The sequence below is a fragment of the Pelodiscus sinensis genome, chromosome 16, assembly GCF_052426305.1.
Source record: "Pelodiscus sinensis isolate ZL-2025 chromosome 16, ASM5242630v1, whole genome shotgun sequence".
NCBI classification, from domain to species: domain Eukaryota; kingdom Metazoa; phylum Chordata; order Testudines; family Trionychidae; genus Pelodiscus; species Pelodiscus sinensis.
The window spans coordinates 31,988,531-32,007,530 of NC_143067.1; the positions used below are offsets into that span (position 1 = coordinate 31,988,531).

General features: G+C 41.6%; 1 long non-coding RNA gene across 1 annotated transcript in view; it reads right to left on the bottom strand.

Moving 5' to 3' along the window:
• Nucleotides 1–11,323: 11,323 nt before the first annotated feature.
• The window catches only part of LOC112547613 (uncharacterized), a 141,319-nt gene continuing 133,642 nt past the window's right edge, over nt 11,324–19,000 (bottom strand). The window contains exon 4 of the long non-coding RNA XR_016346921.1: nt 11,324–11,464. This is a non-coding gene — a long non-coding RNA (uncharacterized LOC112547613). The remainder of the gene's footprint in view (nt 11,465–19,000) is intronic.

The window sequence follows — 19,000 nt, forward strand, 5'->3', positions numbered from 1 at the left end:
GAGGTAAATTCTGCATTCATCTTAATAGTGCTAATGTCAACATCTAGCTTGGACTTTTTATCTTTTTATAGTTAAAAATGGATTCTATGCTGCTTTAAAAGAAATCAGAATTGGATCTGAGCCAAGCAAGATCCATAGCTATCAGATGTTTTGTAATGCAGTTCCCATACAAAACTTTTCCAGTACTCTTGATCTGATTTCTGACCTTCAAAATGATTCATATACCAAACTAAATACATTGCTGGTAACTGTTGTGCTGGACTGTGTTTTGAATTTGTGCATGCTGTGCATCTGGAAGCGCATCAATCTCTGTACAGTGAAGTGATGCTACTTAGGGAAGGCTGGGGTCGGAAAATGCCCACCACATGGTTTTTGCACTTGATCAAAGTTCCATATGCTGCAGAATTGGGGGGGGAGGGGGGAGAAGAGGCAAGGAAGACGTGGCCTAACCACTTTTAATTGGTCCTGTGCTAACTCAGTGTAACAGCTACCCCAGACTATTATGCTAGCTATATGGTTGCAACAACACAGAAATTTTACCCAGCCACTCATCCATCCAAACCAGAATGCATATCCGTGTGCTGCAGGTGAGAGCAGTTCACCTAGCAAGCAATACTTCCTCCCCTTTGGATTGTCCCACCACATCCAGATATTGATGAACATTATGACATGCATCTTTGATATTAACAAAGAAGGTGTAGTCAGATCCAGCTCATCCTCTGTGTATAGAGGTAGTGAACTTATAGAACTGGTGTATCAAGAATCACATCATATTTCTGGTGACATACTACCCGGTATACAGAATCCTCTGGCAAACAATGTTACCATGTACTTCTCCATAGCCACAAGCAGGAGATACAAAACTCAGTCTTCACTGACTTCTTCCCCCAGTGGGAACATCATCTTGAGACATGTTCACCTCCCACACAAACAAAAAATTCAATCTCTACTTCTCCAAAGTAGCATTAGACTGAGATTTCGGGAGCAATGCCATTCTGTAACCCTGGACAGCCTATCTGAGGTACTTTTTTCCTGCCATCCCCCTTCTACCTCAGGCTCTCCACAAAATTTGCCAGAAGAAGGATGGCGTACCCTCATCGTAGCCAATTGACCAGCACAATTTTGGTTTCTGGATCTTCTACAAATGTCTTCTTGTTCTCTAATCTACATTCAACACTTTCCGGATTAGTCATCTCAGGTCAAGATAGAATCACACATCCCAACCCAGACCACCTTCATCTCACAGCCTTGCATTTGGATAGGCATTCATATTCAGAGCTCATCCAAACAATTTTAAATGACAACAGAAAAGTCTCCACTAGAAAATGATATTTAGTTAAACAGTTATTTCTCTACCTGGTCATAACAAATAATTTATCAGGATAAATCAGCATCTGTCCTTCAAAATGTCAGGCCTTCTATTGGCTCATTAAAAGTCTACCAGGCAGTAACCAGTGCCTTTCATCCTTCAGTGGAAGGTCACTCTGTATTTGCCATACCACTGTTCTTGATAGGCCACATTAGAATCTTCCTGGTGGAGAGAAATTGCACACTACACTGGGATCTCAGCATGGTATTCTCAGCTTTTACCAGATTACCTTTGGAACCAGTGGCCATCCATCCCATGCTACCCCTCTCCATGAAGCTTGCTGTCTTAATTGCCATTGGTGATGAGGGACACTGACCTCTCATGACTGCTTCCTGTTGGCTAAGTGTGATGGTGCAATCATTTCTACTCCTGGAACCCTAATAGATTTTTGACCTTTCCTGCTAGGTTTTCAGTGGCTCAGCCCTCTGGGTAAGTCACACAGTTAATAGACGGAGGATGGATGGATGTACCTCTTCTGGAGTAACAAAGTTCAATAAATGATTGGTCCTCTCCAAGGTCTTAGTCTTGTCTCTGGAACTAGTAAAGTGCAAACGCTTTCTCAGGCTTCCAGCAAAATTTCTTGCCCATTTCAGGTTTCTGGGCACTTCCCCACTGGCCAGTGATAGGATGCAGGTCTGCTCACTGGTTTGAAACCAGGGACCCTGTAAACTGCAGCATATTGCTTCATTTAAAAGTTGCTACTTCCTAGTTTCTCCCATCACCTTCCCCATTCACCTCAGGCTTATAGTCCTTGGATCCTTTCTGTCTTACCCTCACTTGAACAGTGTGTCCCCAAGGCCTCTTGCCTAGAGTATTGCCGTATTCCAGCCCTTCCTTATGCTTCTCTATCCACCCAGGAACTGACCTTCTTAGGGGCGTTGTAGCTCTTTTTTTTTTTTTTTTAAGTTAGCCTATTGAGTTCTGTTTGACTGTTTCCTTGAAGCCTTTCTAAGCAGTCTTAGGACCACCATTTCTACTCCATTTCTGGGGTGGGATGTATTAGCACTAAGAGGCAGCAAGAGGGGGCTTTGACGGGCCAGGTACACTCTGTCACAATATCACTTTGACCAGATAGGTGAGTGAACTGGGTACATATTTCATAGAGAATATGTCTGCATCTCTACCTGAACTTAATCTCCAAGTTAATTTCAGAATTTCAACATGAACTAACTTATTTATTTACAGATATTCTTCACAAAGCTCCATAGTACAAGCAAAAAAAGATGCTGCATTCTCTTGATGTCAGAGGGTTCTGGTCTTTCATACACAAAGAAAAAAATCATTTAGGAAAACACCACGACTGTTTGTCTCTTGGCCAGTTCAGAGGCTCTCTAAATGGATCTCTGGGTAGAATTATAAAATCAAAGAACACTAGAACTGGAAGAGACCTTATGAGGTCATCAGTTTCAGTCCCCTGCCCTCATGGCAGGACTAATCTATCAGGGATAATGGTGCTGTCTATCTAGCCAGCTCTTAAATATCTTCAATGATGGAAATTCCACAACCTCCCTAGGCAATTTATTCCAGTATTTAACCACCCTGACAGTTAGGAAGTTTTTCCTAATGTCCAACCTAAACCTCCCTTGCTGCAATTTAAGCCCATTGCTTCTTGTCCTGTCCTCAGAGGCTAAGGAGAACAATTTTTCTCCCTCCTTTTTGTAACACCCTTTTAGATACTTGAAAACTGCAATCATGTCCCCCCGAGTCTTCTCTTTTCTGAACTAAACAAACCCCGTTCTTCCAGTCTTCCTTCATAGCTCATGTTTTCTAGACATTTAATCATTTTTGTTGCTTTTCTCTGGACCTTCTCCAGTTTCTCCACATTTTTCTTGAAATGTCGTGCCCAGATACGGACACTACCCCATTTGAGGCCTAATCAGTGCATAATAGAGTAGAATAATGATTTCTCATGTCTTACTCACAACATTCCTGTTAATGCATCCCAGAATCATGTTTGCTTTTTTGCAACAGCATCACACAGCTAAGACATATTTAGCTTGTGATCCTGTATGACTCCTAGTTCATACTCTTTCCACAGTACTCCTTCCTAGATATTCACTTCCCATTCTGTATGTGTGAAACAGATTGTTCCTTCCTAAGTGGTGTACTTTGCATTTGTCCTTATTAAATTTCCTTCTATTTTTCTCAGTCCATTTTTCCAGTTTGTACACTTCATTTTGAATTATGACCCTTATCTCCAAAGCACTTGTAGCCCCTCCCAGCTTGGTATCATCTGCAAACTTAATAAGCATACTCTCTATGCCAATATCTAATTCACTGATGAGGACATTGAACAGAACCGGTCCCAGAACAGACCTCTGTGGAACCCTACAGCTGCATCTAGACTGGCATAATTTTGCGCAAATACTTTTAATGGAAAATTTTTTCCTTTAAATGTATTTGCGCAAGAGAGCGTCTATACTGGCATGTGCTTTTTCGCAAAAGATTTGCTTTTGTGCAAAAGCATCCATGCCAGTGTAGACGCTCTCTTGCGCAAGAAAGCTCCGATGGCCATTTTAGCCATCAGGATTTCTTGCGCAAGAAATTAACATGGCTGTCTACACTGGCCTTCTTGTGCAAGAATCCTTGAGCGGGCGCATTGGAGTACATTACAAAGTCAGTGTTCTTTCACATATACTTGCGGCCAGTGTAGACAGGTGGCAAGATTTCATGCCAGTCTAGACTCAGCCTACTTCTTATGCCCTTACAGCATGACTATGAACTGTTAATAACTACTCCCTAAAAACAGTTATCAAATCAGTTATGCACCCACCTTATAGTAGCCTCATCTAGGTTGTATTTTCCTAATTTATTGATAAGAAGGTCATGTGAGACTGTAACCAATGCTTTTCTGAAGTCTCTTATGAAAGACTTATTTTCTTCCAGGTGATGGCAGATGAATTATTTAACCATTTACTAGCTGGTTTGATTAATCCACTACAGTTTGCACCTCCTTAACCAGGACTCTCTCGTCCGGCAACATCTGTGGTCTGCCATGGATGCTCCTGGATGAGAGAACTCAGGAGCAGGAGAGACAGCAGCTGGGACCCCCACAAGTCTGGTGGCAGTGGGGCCGCAGCAGCCAGGACAGCAGTGGGGCCGGGGCATCATGGGTGGCAGTGGAGGACAGGTTAATTTTATTTTGAAAGGGTTTATTAATGTATTAATATATTAATGTATTTTGCCAAGTTTCTGGGCCTCTCCGTATCCACAACAGTGATGAATGAAACAGAGCTACAAAGCTATGGAAATGCTGATTGGATGGAGGACAAACAGCAGCCATTTGGAAGGTGCTCAATTATATTCCAGTACCCTATCACTAGACAAGCATACACTGACAATTCTATGCGGCTTTGTACCCAGGCACCAGTACCTAGTCGATATTCCAATGGATATGTACATGCTTGAGATTAGAAGTTGTTTTTCACCCTTCCGTAAATATAGCCTTCATTTGCATTTCCATCTAGTTTGCCAAATGTCACTTTTTAAATATGAATTTATTAAATGTCAGCCGAGCAGGATAATTTGAATACTTATTTTCTCCTCCCGTTATTCTGTTGCCACCATGCTATTATTAATGGCATTTTAACTGTTGATTGCTTATGTTGCTGATTAGAACCTTTGTCTCAATTTAAAAAAAAATTAAAAACAAATTCCTTCAGGCTTAGAACTTGTTTCTAATGTGACCTGATTTTCCTTTCCTTGGGTAAGAAGTGGATACAGACAATAGAATATAATTGCAAAATGATGGTGCAAACTCCCATTGAGATGCAATTTCTGTTGCGTTGAAGATGATTCCTGCCTTCCATCCACCTAAAGTGGGATCTCTGAATCCTTGTGCTTTTCTTTTACTGTGTCTCATCAGAATCCTTTTGAGACCCAATTAATTGCAACTACAATTGTCACTATCAAATTATCAATCTTGTGCAAAATCTGATTCTATAATTAATGTTGTAGCATATGTGCATTAATCTGCTGCTCCTGCTCTCTAATGAGACAGATACTTATAATGCTTTCTTAAGAAATAATAATAAACTGGCTATGCATGACACTGGTGGCTAATTAATAAAATAATGACAGCTTTTAGAATTCCTGTGCTGCAAATCTTGCATCTTTAACATTGTTGCTATTTGTAGTCTTAGATGCTGCTATTGAGGCTATAGCAGTAATAGAAATTTGGGAATTAGTAGCCTTTAAATAAACAGATAAGGTGCTAGATTCAATCAGTATTGCTTAGAACAGCTCCCTAAAAAGACAAGATTGGGCTATTCTGATTAATACAGTATAAGTACAATGGAAAATATTCTGTTTATAGTGACATCTAGTGGTACATAGTTCTTTTGTCTAAAATGAAGAGCCCAATAGAAAGGAGGCTAAATTATTTTTAATACTTTTTTATGTTGCTTTGAGTTCCAAATCCTCACTTGTTGTAAATTGGTATAGCTTTGTTTACTTTAGTGGAGCTATGCCATTTACCCCATTTTTGTCTTTAAAAAATGCTTGTAAAAATGTACTTTCTCTCTAGTAGAAATACCCTTTTTCCAAGTCAAGGTTTGACTATTGCATGAAATCATGAGCATGGTAGGACTGCAGCAATAACAATCTCATTCAGTGCATTCCTGCATTCATTGCATTCCTAGAATGGTCTGTATTTTTCCTTTGTGTGTGTTATTATCATCTCTCATAAGCATACATACATGCTGTCAATCCCTAATTTCTGCTGCAATCATGATCATAAAAGTGAAGTTTTAGCATTCTAATGCCTCGTTTTTTCACTTTTCAATTCTTTGATCGTCTGTCCATTTCACCTCTATCCTAGGTAAGTTAAGCTATACACAAAGGAGAGTAGGAATGATAAGCAAATCAAATTCCTTTGAAAGAACATTACAAAAGGTCAAAATATTACAAAACAACATTTTCTTTCACAGAATATACAGTCTTGTGCTCCTCTTCAGATGCCACCTGGATTTGGAGAACTGTTACAGGTTTTAATGCAGAACCTTAAGAATGAGTTAATTCTCAAGGCAGATTTTGATGCAAATATATTAGCATTAGGAAGATTATAGGTGCCTAGAATGCAATTCAGGTGTCACCTCATGTACAGTTTTTGACGTGTCTGAAATTAGTCTACATATAAAGGGGGTTGTGTTCATTTAAGTATTCCTGATTGCAAAATTCCTTGTTTGCCTTTGGGATATGGAAAATTGATGGTCTGCTGGGGAAATCTGTAAATATCAGAAAAGCACACAACACCCATCATGACAAAAAAATCTTTCCCAGAAAACCAAATAATTGCTAGGTTCCCTTGCTGCAAATCCAGATTCTTCATCTAACTCTGGCTTTTTCCTCTTTCTGCCCTTACTAGATAAAAGGCAAACAAGCACTCAGAGCACACTAGCCAGGGAAACAATATTTGTCAGCATTGCAGCACGAGAAGACAGTTGCTTTCCTTCTACAATTGCATTTTTTTTTACAAGGCAGTACATTTTGTTGATACTTTTACTGAATGTTGCGTAGGATATTTCTAGATTGTTTATTAGATCATAGGTAGTTTTATAATAAACTCTCTTCTGTGGCTGTAGTCACTGAAACATAATTCTGATTTGGTGCAATGTGGCAGCAAAGCATTAGGGAAAACATGGCACTGGAATCAACAGTGGCCCAGGGAAGCTACTGTTTTTAAAAAGCTTAAAAGCAAGTGTATGAAACTGCTAGAGGTTGCAGAAAATTACAGGGGAGGTACGTCTGTGCGTGGAGGAAAGAAGTGACTTGATCTTTTTCCAAAGATGAGTGGAGGAATTTTCTTTGTGTTCATTTACCCATATTAATTTCTTTCCCTATACTCACAGGGAGCTCAGAGGCTTGACATTTTGTGTTTCTCTGACCCCTCCCCCCCCAAAGAACAGAGTTTAGTTGTGCAGCCGGTAGGGATAAACAGACCCTGTTGAGTTTGAGATTTATGCATCTCTCAAATCTTTTTTAGGGATTTAGGCCAAGATCGCAAAGGTATTACGGATCTAAACTTCCACTGAAATTCATGGAAGTTAGGAAGTGAAAATAGTTTTAATTCAGTCCTTTTGTATTCTGGCATTGAAACATAATTTTTTTTTCCAGAGATTTCTATGGTCCTCTTCTGAATCTACCATGACCTCCATCCCATTTTCCCCAATGTCTTCCTCATCTTGCATCTTTATCAGAGGCATAGCCATGGGTGCATTGGGCAGGGGGAGTAATGGTAGTTCAGAATAGGAAGCCTAGTCCGAACTACCTAGTTCATACCGCGTGTAGCCCGCTGGACACGGAGTCCAAACTAGCGGACATTTAAAAATGGCGGCTCCCGGCAACATGCAAATGAAGCCCAGGAAATTCAAATCCCAGGCTTCATTTGCAACTCCGGTTGACTACATTACCACCCTAGTTCAAACTAAGGTGGTTGTAGACATACCCTAAGGCTACGTCTACACTGGCCCCTTTTCCGGAAGGGGCATGTAAATTTCACCAGTCGTCGTAGGGAAATCCGCGGGGGATTTAAATATCCCCCGTGGCATTTAAATAAAAATGTCCGCCGCTTTTTTCCGGCTTTTAAAAAAGAGCGTCTACACTGGCCCCGATCCTCCGGAAAAAGTGCCCTTTTCCGGAGGGTCTTATTCCTACTTTGAAGTAGGAATAAGACCCTCCGGAAAAGGGCACTTTTTCCGGAGGATCGGGGCCAGTGTAGACGCTCTTTTCCGGCTTTTTTAAAAGCCGGAAAAAAGCGGCGGACATTTTTATTTAAATGCCGCGGGGGATATTTAAATCCCCCGCGGATTTCCCTACGACGACTGGTGAAATTTACATGCCCCTTCCGGAAAAGGGGCCAGTGTAGACGTAGCCTAAGTGACTATCTATGATGCAATTTCATAATCTGGTAGCCTGAACCCTGCAACCTTAAATCAGCTCATATAAGCCCACCATGGATGTTTTATTTCTAGGTAGACATGTCCTATGAAAACAGAGTCTTAGGCTAATCTACAGTTGAAGTGATATGGCTGTATTGGTGCAACTGCTTTGCTCTGGTGTCCCTGGTGAAGATGTGCTTTGCCAATGGGAGGGAGTTCTTCTGCCTGCATAATAAAACTGCCTCCAAAAGAGGTGGTAGCTCTGTCAGCAGAAGCTCTCCTACCAACATACCACTGTCCAAATCGGTGCTTAGGTCAGTGAAATTTATGTCACTCAGGGAGGAGGGAGGAACCGGGGTTGTACCAGTATACGCGGTAGCGTGTACAAGCCCATGGTCTCTTAACAGAGTTGACTGGAATTTTTTCTTCAGAATTGAATTTAAAAACATTGGGGCAAATGTTTGCCATTCCTCCTGTTTTCTGAGCATTTCTAGTTCCTAAAAACCAACATGGCAACCAACCAAATGGCTGTTTGTTCCTATATTTATAATTATGTCTTTGGGCCTGATCCTATGAGGAACTAAGATTCTTAATGACTGAGCACCTTGGGACATTCTACTTACATGATGAGCAGCAAAAATCAAATTGAAGTGTGGAATATGCAGCAACAGGGGATGAGGATGATATAAATGTCCCTGGTCATAGAGAGAGAAGCAGAATGGTTTCTAAGATGAAGAATGTTTTAAAACGTGACCATGAGGCATGTAAGTATTTGTTTTTACCATTTAAACCACAGGCATGTGTTTAGGAGAGGTTGCACATATTAGCCAGCAGTCTCCCAAGAGTTAAGTGGTAATCCAGACTAATGATTCATTTACAGGTATTGGTAAACTTGTTTGTCCGTACCTGTGCATTGACAAACAATCTAATCTCATGTTTTTCACAAGGCCTGAAAAACCAATACAAATCCTATAAATCACAGCCAGTTGGTTTTTGACTTATCCTTCAATCTACATTCACAGCTGGACTCTGGTATATTTCAAAGCGTCTGAGCTGCTTGCTGGGGCACCAAATACCACCTCTCCAGATAGGACTTATTTGAAAAGTATGAAAAACAAACAAACAAACCCTCCTAACTTTCCATGCTAGAAATAGAAAGGCAAAGCAGTGGAAGAAAATGATATACTTTTGCTGGTGACTGTGAAGTCAACAGGAATCACATATTTGATTCTGAAGACACAGCTTGTCCTTTAGGATTTAGGTTATTATCAGTAAGTCAGGAAAACAATATACAAATATTGACTGGATTGGAGGGCAACAGCTGCAAATTCTTGCTTGTACATTAAAATAGTAAAAATGTTCACAAAGGCTTTAGGCAATAATGATAATTGAAAAGGGCATTTTAACCCCAGGGTAAGTTTTTTACAGCTATTGCTATCCAACCCAGTTGGTATTTGTTTTACTAATCTCATTGATCTTTTAAAGTAGCAGTGGTAACAATATTACATTGAAAGTGACTAAGGACTTTAGTTATGGTTTCAATTCCCAGGTCTGACACTTATGTCTGTTACTTAGTCTCCCTTTGCTTCAGTGCCCCCATTTGTAATTGAGGGAGGTGGGGGGAATTCCTTTGAACCACCGCTTGGTGCATATTGCCTGTATAGCTTGTAAACCCTACCGTACAGGGGCTTTCGCTCAGTATGGTTTTGCGTAATAGGCCCTGATCTCCTCTGGGGAAAGCCACTTGGCCCACTGTAATACAAATAAATAATGTATAAAATAGATTAGAACTCTCAGTAATTGTACTGTTGGTCAATTTGCAAACCAGTAGCCTATAGAATTTTTACACATGTTTCTAAACTTATTTTGGAAACTTAACCAAAATTATAGTCAATAAAAAATGTTCTATTCTCCAACTTCCTCTGCGTTCATTCAAATGGAGATTTTTATGTGCTTATATCTGTAATATAAGGTTAAGGTTATTGAAGTTTTTTTATGTGTAGTTCTTTCAGCCACCTGAAAAGTCAAGGTGGAAAGGAATATTAAAAACAAACAAGTCATGAGAAATAATCTTTTCAACACTATACACAACATGCCGGACTTGATGTATAGCCCACTGAATTCACTGGAATGACTTATAATGATTTGAATGGACCTGAGTCAAGTCTATAATGCATGTGGTTATGTGTTTGTTCCTGTTGTAAAAATGTTACCAAAAACTGGCTATTTTTCGATGAGACTGAATGTGTAAATGTCACCTGACCCAGAAGGAGAATTGACTCAGGGTCACACTGCGTCTGGGGACAGAATTCTGCTCTGAGCTCCCTAGCTCAGGTCAGGGAAAACAAGACTGTTCAGTACCTATTCTGGAGTGCTGCTTTCTCTCTGTTGGAGTCCAGTTCTATTTTGAGATCCAGGATGCCAGGGACCCTTTTTTCCACCTCAATGCCTCCACTTCTTTTGGGCTCAGTTGTAGCTCCAGATGCCCTGGCATTAAGCAATTAAATGTAGGGTCTGAAACCATGCCTACCCTTTCTTCAGATTGTGAAAGTGGGAAAGAAAACCTCCTTATGACTCCTTGCCATCACAAACACTAATATAAGGTTTATGAACAATTTGGCCCTTCACAATAATCATAGACAAATTCCAGAGGGGGGTCACTTTAAACTTGAATAAGGAACATTTTAGTAATGCTAAAATCAAATGTTTTACTCTTCATAAAACAATCCCTAACATTTGTACAGAATGGACCAAGTCTGCATTTGGTGTAAAGCTACATAACTCTAGTTGATTCCAGTTGAGGATTTGACCCAGTACTTTTGTTAACAATAAAACCAATGATTTTGGTGATATTTTTACACTTCTCTGTTACTGTTCTTCCATGGCCTTATTCTGTACTTTCAGTGTATGTGTTTGTTTACTTTAGTAAGGCATAAAATGCTTGGGTTTCTTTGTTGTACCTCTGTGAGAACATCGGCAGGAAGATAACTAGGGTGTCATACTCTCAGAAACTTTAAGAGATAGTGAACAATTTAGCTACTTCCTTTGTCCAGTGAAACAGAAGTGTTCTCAAATGTGGATTTATTTACACATCCAGAAATGTACTGGAATTAATGTTTCTTCATTTCAAGAGAACTACTGATCCCACCTTACCAATGAGAGTTGTTTTGTCTTACTGACATTACGGCAAGACTTGAAATCTTGGATATTAGCACATCTAAAAGATTAAGCACAAAGATTAACATCTAATAAATGCTTAAAAATGATTTGGACATACAGTATAGAAAAGGGAAGTCCTGTGGCACCACAGAGACTAACAAAAATATAGAGATGTCCCCAAATGCCCGAGAGCCACAGAGCAGTCCTGCCCTGAGTCCCCCCCCCACCCTGACACTCATACCCCTGCCCTGATACCTGCACCCACCCCCCTTGCGCCAAAGAACCCGAACCATGCCAGGTAAACCTTCTAGTAGGACTATAAAATATAAGGGTCAAGGATGATATAGAACACTATGTAAATAGCATCAGCCTTTCAAAATATAGAAGAGGATTAATATGATATTTAGACTAGATCTCTCAGTATTTTTGAGATACAAGGACAAGAAAAGACAATACCATGACATATCTATCTTTAGGATTCTCTTGCACATTTCCTGTGTTGTTCTTCCTTGACTTTGTTTTTTTGCTTTCTTCTCTATACAGAAATTACAAACCCGGGAAAAGGATACAGGGCAGCTAAACTATTTAACTGCTTATTTGCCTGAACTATCTGTCAATATTTGCACAAGCAAACAAACAATTTGCAGTGTTGCTTTTAGGAATAATCACGTGTTAACAGGAACAGGAACTCAGTCCAGGGGGTCTCTCAGTTGATGCTACTGCAGAATTCAAAGCAAGAAATCCTCTTTAAATATAAAGTGGTACAAAACCTGCAGCCTTTTATTTACCAAATCCCCAGTGTTTACTTAAAAGCTCAAATATTTTCTAACAAACTCCAGTCCAAATTAGATCATCTCCAGATGTTTTGGTACTGTGAATGGCAAGACTCAAATTCCAATTTAATGAACTATATTTTAACATCAGCTTCTCCTATCTACTTAAATTACAAAGAACTCATCTGACTTTGTAATGAATCTCCCAACTGTATCATTTCTTGAGCCCCCATCTCTGTATTGTACAGGTCTGTAACAGCAGTCAGTTGACAGACTTGAGTAAACTGTGTTTGTTAGCAAAGCTACAGTATCTAAAGAAATGACATCTGGAACAGCGGGAGGTGCTCAAAAGTCAAGTGTGGAATTCAGGAGCTGTTGGGTGGAAATGGGTTAGCAAAACAGGAAGGGAGGAGGAGGAGGTTTGACAAGATAAAGTGTGGCATGGCAATCCACGAGATAATATTAAACAAACAACATAAAAGAGGAAGACTGCTGGATGACAGATTGGTGTATATTCAGTGGAATGCACATGTCTACTAGGACTGTGAAAAGGACCCAACTGGCTGATCTTAAAGATGCATAAAATAATCAAGGCTAACAAAAGTATTCTAAAATAAAGAAATGTAGTGGCTGTGATAATTAAAAATGTTTAAACTACATAAAGAGTAGAGGTGCATCTACAATGCACTGTTATTTTGGATTAACTAGCATTATTCTGAAATAATAATGTGAGCATCGACCCAGCAACTCCATTATTTTGAAATAATATCAAAATAACGGGCAGCTTATTCCGACTTCTGTAAACTTATTCCATAAGGCATAACTCTTCTTCTGAAATAGCTATTCTGAAATAACAGTGGTGTGGACACTCCACTGCTGCTATTTCAAAATAGATCCTCACCAGGGCCATCCTAAGTAATTTCTCCCCAGTGCTTCCTGGGGCTCTAAATCAAGTTAACACGTCCACATTAGGGGAGCCTGCCTCGGACTAATTTTGAGGCTTCCCTGTTCTGTGGACATTCTATTTCAAAATAAGCTATTTTGGAATATATCTTCTGGAGTAGTTTATTCCAAAATAAATATGCAGTGGAGATGTCCACTCAGAGTGGGATGAAACGATATTTGGTGCCTATAGATGCAGATTAGGCATCAAGGAGAATTTGCAACATTATCTAGGTGCCTAACTCTAGTTGAAATACATAGAATTTAGGTACCTAACTTCCTTCAAAAATCCCATTAGGAACATATAAGACTCTTTAGGCTCCTCAATAACTTTAGAACTCAGCCCCTATGTTAATAAAGGGGTGGAACAGAGTAAGATAATTAACCCACTGCTGAACAGTGATGGTTGAATTCAGTGGTGTGTGTGTGTGTGTGTGTGTGTGTGTGTGTGTGTGTGTGTGTGTGTGTGTGTGTGTGTGTATGGGGCACCATTATAGGATGATGACCCTAATGTTCTTTTTTGAGAGAAAAATAAATCATGATGGAGCTATAATTGGTAATAACAGGACATTAAATATTGTTGCACTGTTCAGAGATCTGTCTTGCATTTGAAGGAGCCACAAGGAAATAGATCTTCCTTTGAAGTGGTTTCTATTGTACCTGCTGTATTTATTACCTGTCCTGTATTACTATTATTTAATTTTGTATCTAACAGTCAGTTGTCTATTCAATAAATTCTAACATTAGTCAGATTTCCTCGCTGACATAAATATTGATTTACTCTAACTGATGATAGAATCAATCTCTCTGAGGTATGTGAAAATACTCTGTTAAGGAGTCTATTCAATAAGCTTGTCTTTCAGCAGTTTGTCCTTCAGTGTGTATGTATGTGTGCATTTATGTATTTGAAATTTGTTATACATGGCGAGTTTAGTTTATTTCAGCCCATAATATACTGAACTCAGTAAATGTCGTGCTGAATAAAAATTCCCCAACTGTACTCAATTGAATTAAAAAAAAGTTGAGTAAATAAGTCAATGAAAAACAATGACCTAGCTTGTTCTTGCAGTGTCCTCTTGTGTTCCTTAAATGAATAAAGGAGCTAAAAATATGTCAGTTCTATTGTCATGAGAAAAGAAATAAACCTGCAAAAGGACCTTATGCTCGGGTATTGTATTCTGCTCGCATTTCAATTAACCCTGGAGTGATGAGCTTGCATTATAGGGTTTTGTACATTAGCTTGAATAGTCACATTATCTTAAATAAGAGGGAAGTAGTGTATGATTCTTTTCTCCATGTTAATCGAGTATTATCTTTCCATGTTTTAGGGCAAGAGCCTGCTCTTACAGTAGTGAGCTCAGTGTGATAGGGAATGTTGCTGCCAGCATGGAGGGTCTCTTTGCTATCCAGCCAGTTGAAGGTAGGATGATTCAGAGAGGAAGAGAACAAGTTGGGGATGTGTTGTGTAGTGTGTTTTAGGCCTACCCAAAACCAGGCCGGCCTTTGGGCAAGGCGACCGAGGCGGTTGCCATGGGCCCCACACATTCAGGGCCCCGTGCTGCCCAGCTCCTGGCCCCGCCCACCCAGCTGGGAGCTGCATGGCTGTATGGCTCAGCATGCTGCCTTGGGCCCCGCACATTCTTTGGCCAGGCCTGTCCAAAACCCACTGAAGTAATTAATTGGCTCAGGATCTGAATCCATATTATTACTCCAGAAAGAAAAGTGAGTCCTTTTCAGCTGCAGTCATACAGGGATAACATGTTTTGTAGGTCAAGCCAGGCTTGAAGTTTACATCCTCCTGAGGCTGTAGGGTACTAATCTGTGCCCACTGCCTAATGCTCTCTTGAATCTTGTTTCACTTCTGCCTGTGGGGTGGAATTGGAAAGAGTTCCCCTATGTCCCCTTCCACCACTACAGAGGAGAGGGTCAGAGTTTGTCCTCTGTCTTTCAGCAGCTATAATATCTGTGTAGGGTGGGGGTTGTGTGTCACACAATGGGCACAACGGTGGCTTACACTGACAGTTGACACACAATTTACTTTGTATTTATTTAATTTAGGGAGTATTGTCTGAGTAGTTTAACTGCATTAAAATAACTGAGCCTATTATTTGATATGTTTGCCTGTACATACCCAACTGATCACTGCAGACCTCAATAACCTTGCCTGAAAGCAGTCCCAGAGATCAAATTTTCATATAGATGAGTTGTGAGCAGTGTCTATATTGATTTAGGTAAAAAAAAAATCGTTCTTTACCAGCACACTGGTTTCTCTTCTTCTCCTTGAAGAAGCATATTCTACTGTGTCTGTTGCAAAAGAAATGTCTGGATTCCCCATATTCCTCTCACTATATATCTGATGAAAGGATAGGATTTGTTTTGGTTTCCATTTAATTCTTTCTTTTACAAGGGATGAGGAAGGTTCTACTTTTGGGCACAAACTTAGGACTAGATTTTTGTCCTTTCCCTTCCACCTTTTGACACCTGCATGACTGGACCCAGATACTGTCCTTGAACTCTCTTCCATTTCTCCCTCCTTTCCTCCCTCTCTCTCCTCTCTCATTGCATCTCACTCTGATAGCGTCCTCTGACAATACTATTCCTCAAATTGACTGCATGCACACTTGTACCCCAACAGTTCCTACTGACAGCATCAGTAGCTACATTTCGCACCACAGGTTCACAGGGGAACTTTTCATCTGCAGTCCATACTATCTCGTGGAATGCAGAGCTGTTTGGAGGGGCCTGCAAAGTAGATGTGGCTGATCTAGTATTAAATGCAAGAGAGCACTAGAGAGAAGTGCAGCTCCTTCCAGTGAGCTTCACGTGGAGCCCACTCACACTAGTGGAGAGTGACTGCAGCTGTTCTACCAGCTGTGGCACATCGGATGCAGTTCTTCATTCAGCCCTTCATGGACAACAGGAGTGTGTGTTCAATGTTTAAAGCCAATTGAGAAAGCCACAGAACCATTTTTTATAAACTTGGCCATTCTACTGTTTAACCCTTTTCTCCCAAATTGAGGATTTTTTTCTGTGTAAATATCTCCATGCCATTGAGTCCACCATGATCTACCTTTTCATTCTCCCTTCCCCTAAAATGCCAGTGAGAAAATTACTTTAAATGATTTCAGTGTGCTTTCCTTTATCATCATCCCTCTAAGGTCTCTCTACCTACAGATAACTTTCTTAAATTAAAAAGAATGCAGTTTCCTGCTTTCTGCTTCTAATTTCTAGCTTCCTTAGTTCCCACTTACATTTTTACCCAATTTTATATATGTTACTAGCACATTTATCCAGTGTTGCTTGGGTCCTTAACAAGCGGCTCGGGGCAGGGGGCTGGGAATGTGGAGGGGTGCAGTAGTCAGGGTTGGGAGGTGAGGAATGGTTCTGAACATGTGTGTGCAAGGAGGCAGCTCCCTCCCCCTGGCTGCTTGCTTTTCCCTTCCCTGTCCTGTTGAGGGAACAAGAACAAAGTGCACAGCTCATCTGCCTCCTGTGCTCTCCAGCAGAGTGAGGAATGCACCAAACTGTTCCCTCTCCCCTCACTCCCTGATGAAGGGGAACAGCCAGCAAACCCCAGTACAAATTTGGGGGAAGGAGGAGCTTCAATCATCCCACCTTCCCTAAAGAGGATCTGGGGGGTGGGATGCTCAGGCTTGGGGCAGTTCTGGGGGGCAGGCAGGCAGCCAGATCCTTTCACCTGCCTGGTGATTCTACCTCTTTTCCGTTTGATTTCATGAGAAGCAATTCAATTCCAGTAATATCCCATTTCTCTGGCACACTCAAACCCTTATATTGCTTTAAATTATGATAAGAAGAAGCATATACCGAATGTGGTGGACCAAGCTCTTACTGCTTAGGAGGAGATCTTGAACAGACAGGCAATTTCTCTGCAGTATTTAGCAGACTGGAAGATTTACCCAGCGTTACTCAAGTCCTTAACTCAAGTAATTTTTTGACAATAAAATGAAAATGTACATGTTTTATTTAAATCATTGCTCTGGAGTGGGGCCAGGGATGAGGGGTTCAGTAGGAAGACAACCCAAGTCCTCTCTCAACACTGCAGCTTGCAGTCAGGTGAAGAACACTTTTTTATGACTGCTGCATCTCCAGCAGGCACAGCTGGAGGAAGGGTATATGTCCCCCAGTTGGAGCAGGTTTAGGTTCATCTGCTCTTTGCAATCCTCACCCTAGTGATGGATATACGGCAGGGCGAGAGGGGCGGCTGCCCCGGGCCCTGCACTTTAATAGGCCCCGCGCCAGCCCGCTCGCCCTGCCGTATATCTGCCACTGCTGCCCTTCCCTACTGGAGCTGCCTCCACCGCTGCCATTCGCTGCGGGTCCACGAGCAGCTCCGTTACCCTGTGGCATGCGCGCGGCGGTGGCTCGTTGCCATGGAGGCGAAGGGCGACGCCTGGCCATGGCGCTCGGGTATCCCACTGCGCCACCCTCCTGCCCCGCCTAGAGAGAGGCTGGGGGTGGCGCGGTCTCTCCCCCGGAGGGAGCCCAGACCCCTTTCCCGCCACACCCAGGGGCAGAGTGACCCGCCCACCAGGGATACCCCGTCTCCTCTCGCCAGTCCCCATCTCTCCCCACTCGTGGGCGCAGCGCGATCCAGCTCCACTGACAGCACCTCCCCACCCCCACACACATGTCCCTGGGAGCAGGGGGAGCTGCCAGCTGCCCCCGCCCAGCCAGGAGCTGTTTGAGAGGCTGAAATGGTCATTTTGGCCTGTCTGATGAGTCAGACACCCCTGCTAGTCCTCCCTATGGCCCATCTGTGCGCCATCCTCCATGTAGCCCACCCTGCCTGCCCCCCAACCCGAGTACCCACACGTTGTCTGCCCCCCAAGTCCCAACACCCACACACTGCCTGTCTCCCCCAAAATCCCAACACCCAATGCTGCCTGCCCCCCAAGTCCCAATACCCACACGCCCCCTGTCCCTCCAAGTCTCAACACCCACACTCCACCTGACCCCCGCAGTCCCAATGCTGCCTGGCTGCCGAATACCCAACGCTGCCTGACAAATACCAGCCATGGGCAGCCAAAGAGAATCTACTGTGATCTAGGAGTGTGTTGTAGGTCTTTCAATTATATCGATTGAAAACAACCTGTGTAAAGAAATAGACTTTACTGACATAATTGAAGAATGTGCTACCAAAAGAGCTAGACAGCTATAATAGACTTAAATACAAATGAAAAATTTTAATTATTAATGCAGAATTTTGTTTAAGAATGAATTACAATATAATTAAAATAAAAATTATCCAACTACATTAAGTTTCTATCAAATTTACCCAATTCACATTTAATATGAAAAATAGCCTTCAATTTGTGCATTTGATGCCCTTCTTCTATTTTCTCTCCAAAGGGGGGCCCCCCGCGAAATTGTGTTGCCCTGGGCCCCACAAAACTCTCATCCGCCCCTGCCTCCGCTAGAGTGAGGATTGCAACAAATTGTACACTTTCACCTTGTTCCCTGACCAAGAGGAACAGCCAGCAATGTTCCTGTATGAATTGGTGGTGAGAGGAGTTTCACCTTGGGGAGTGGGAGGGTCAGGGCAGTCCCAGATGGGGTGGGAGTGGGATACCCCAAGCCAGCCCATTTCACCTGCTTGTTGATTCTCTTTTCTGATATGGGTTTATTAGAAACAATCCCATTCCAAGCTCATCCCATTTTCCTGGCGCAATCAAATCCTCACCTTGCTTTAAGCTACGATAAGAGGATACCTGATACTGAATTTGATGGTCTTAGCTCTTACCATTTAGGAGGAGTTCTTGAACAAAGAAAGAGACAGACTCATAGACAGACAAACTTTCTCAAATATGTAGTAAATGTTACACAAGTTCACGATGAGTGCTCAATTCAAGGTTTAACAT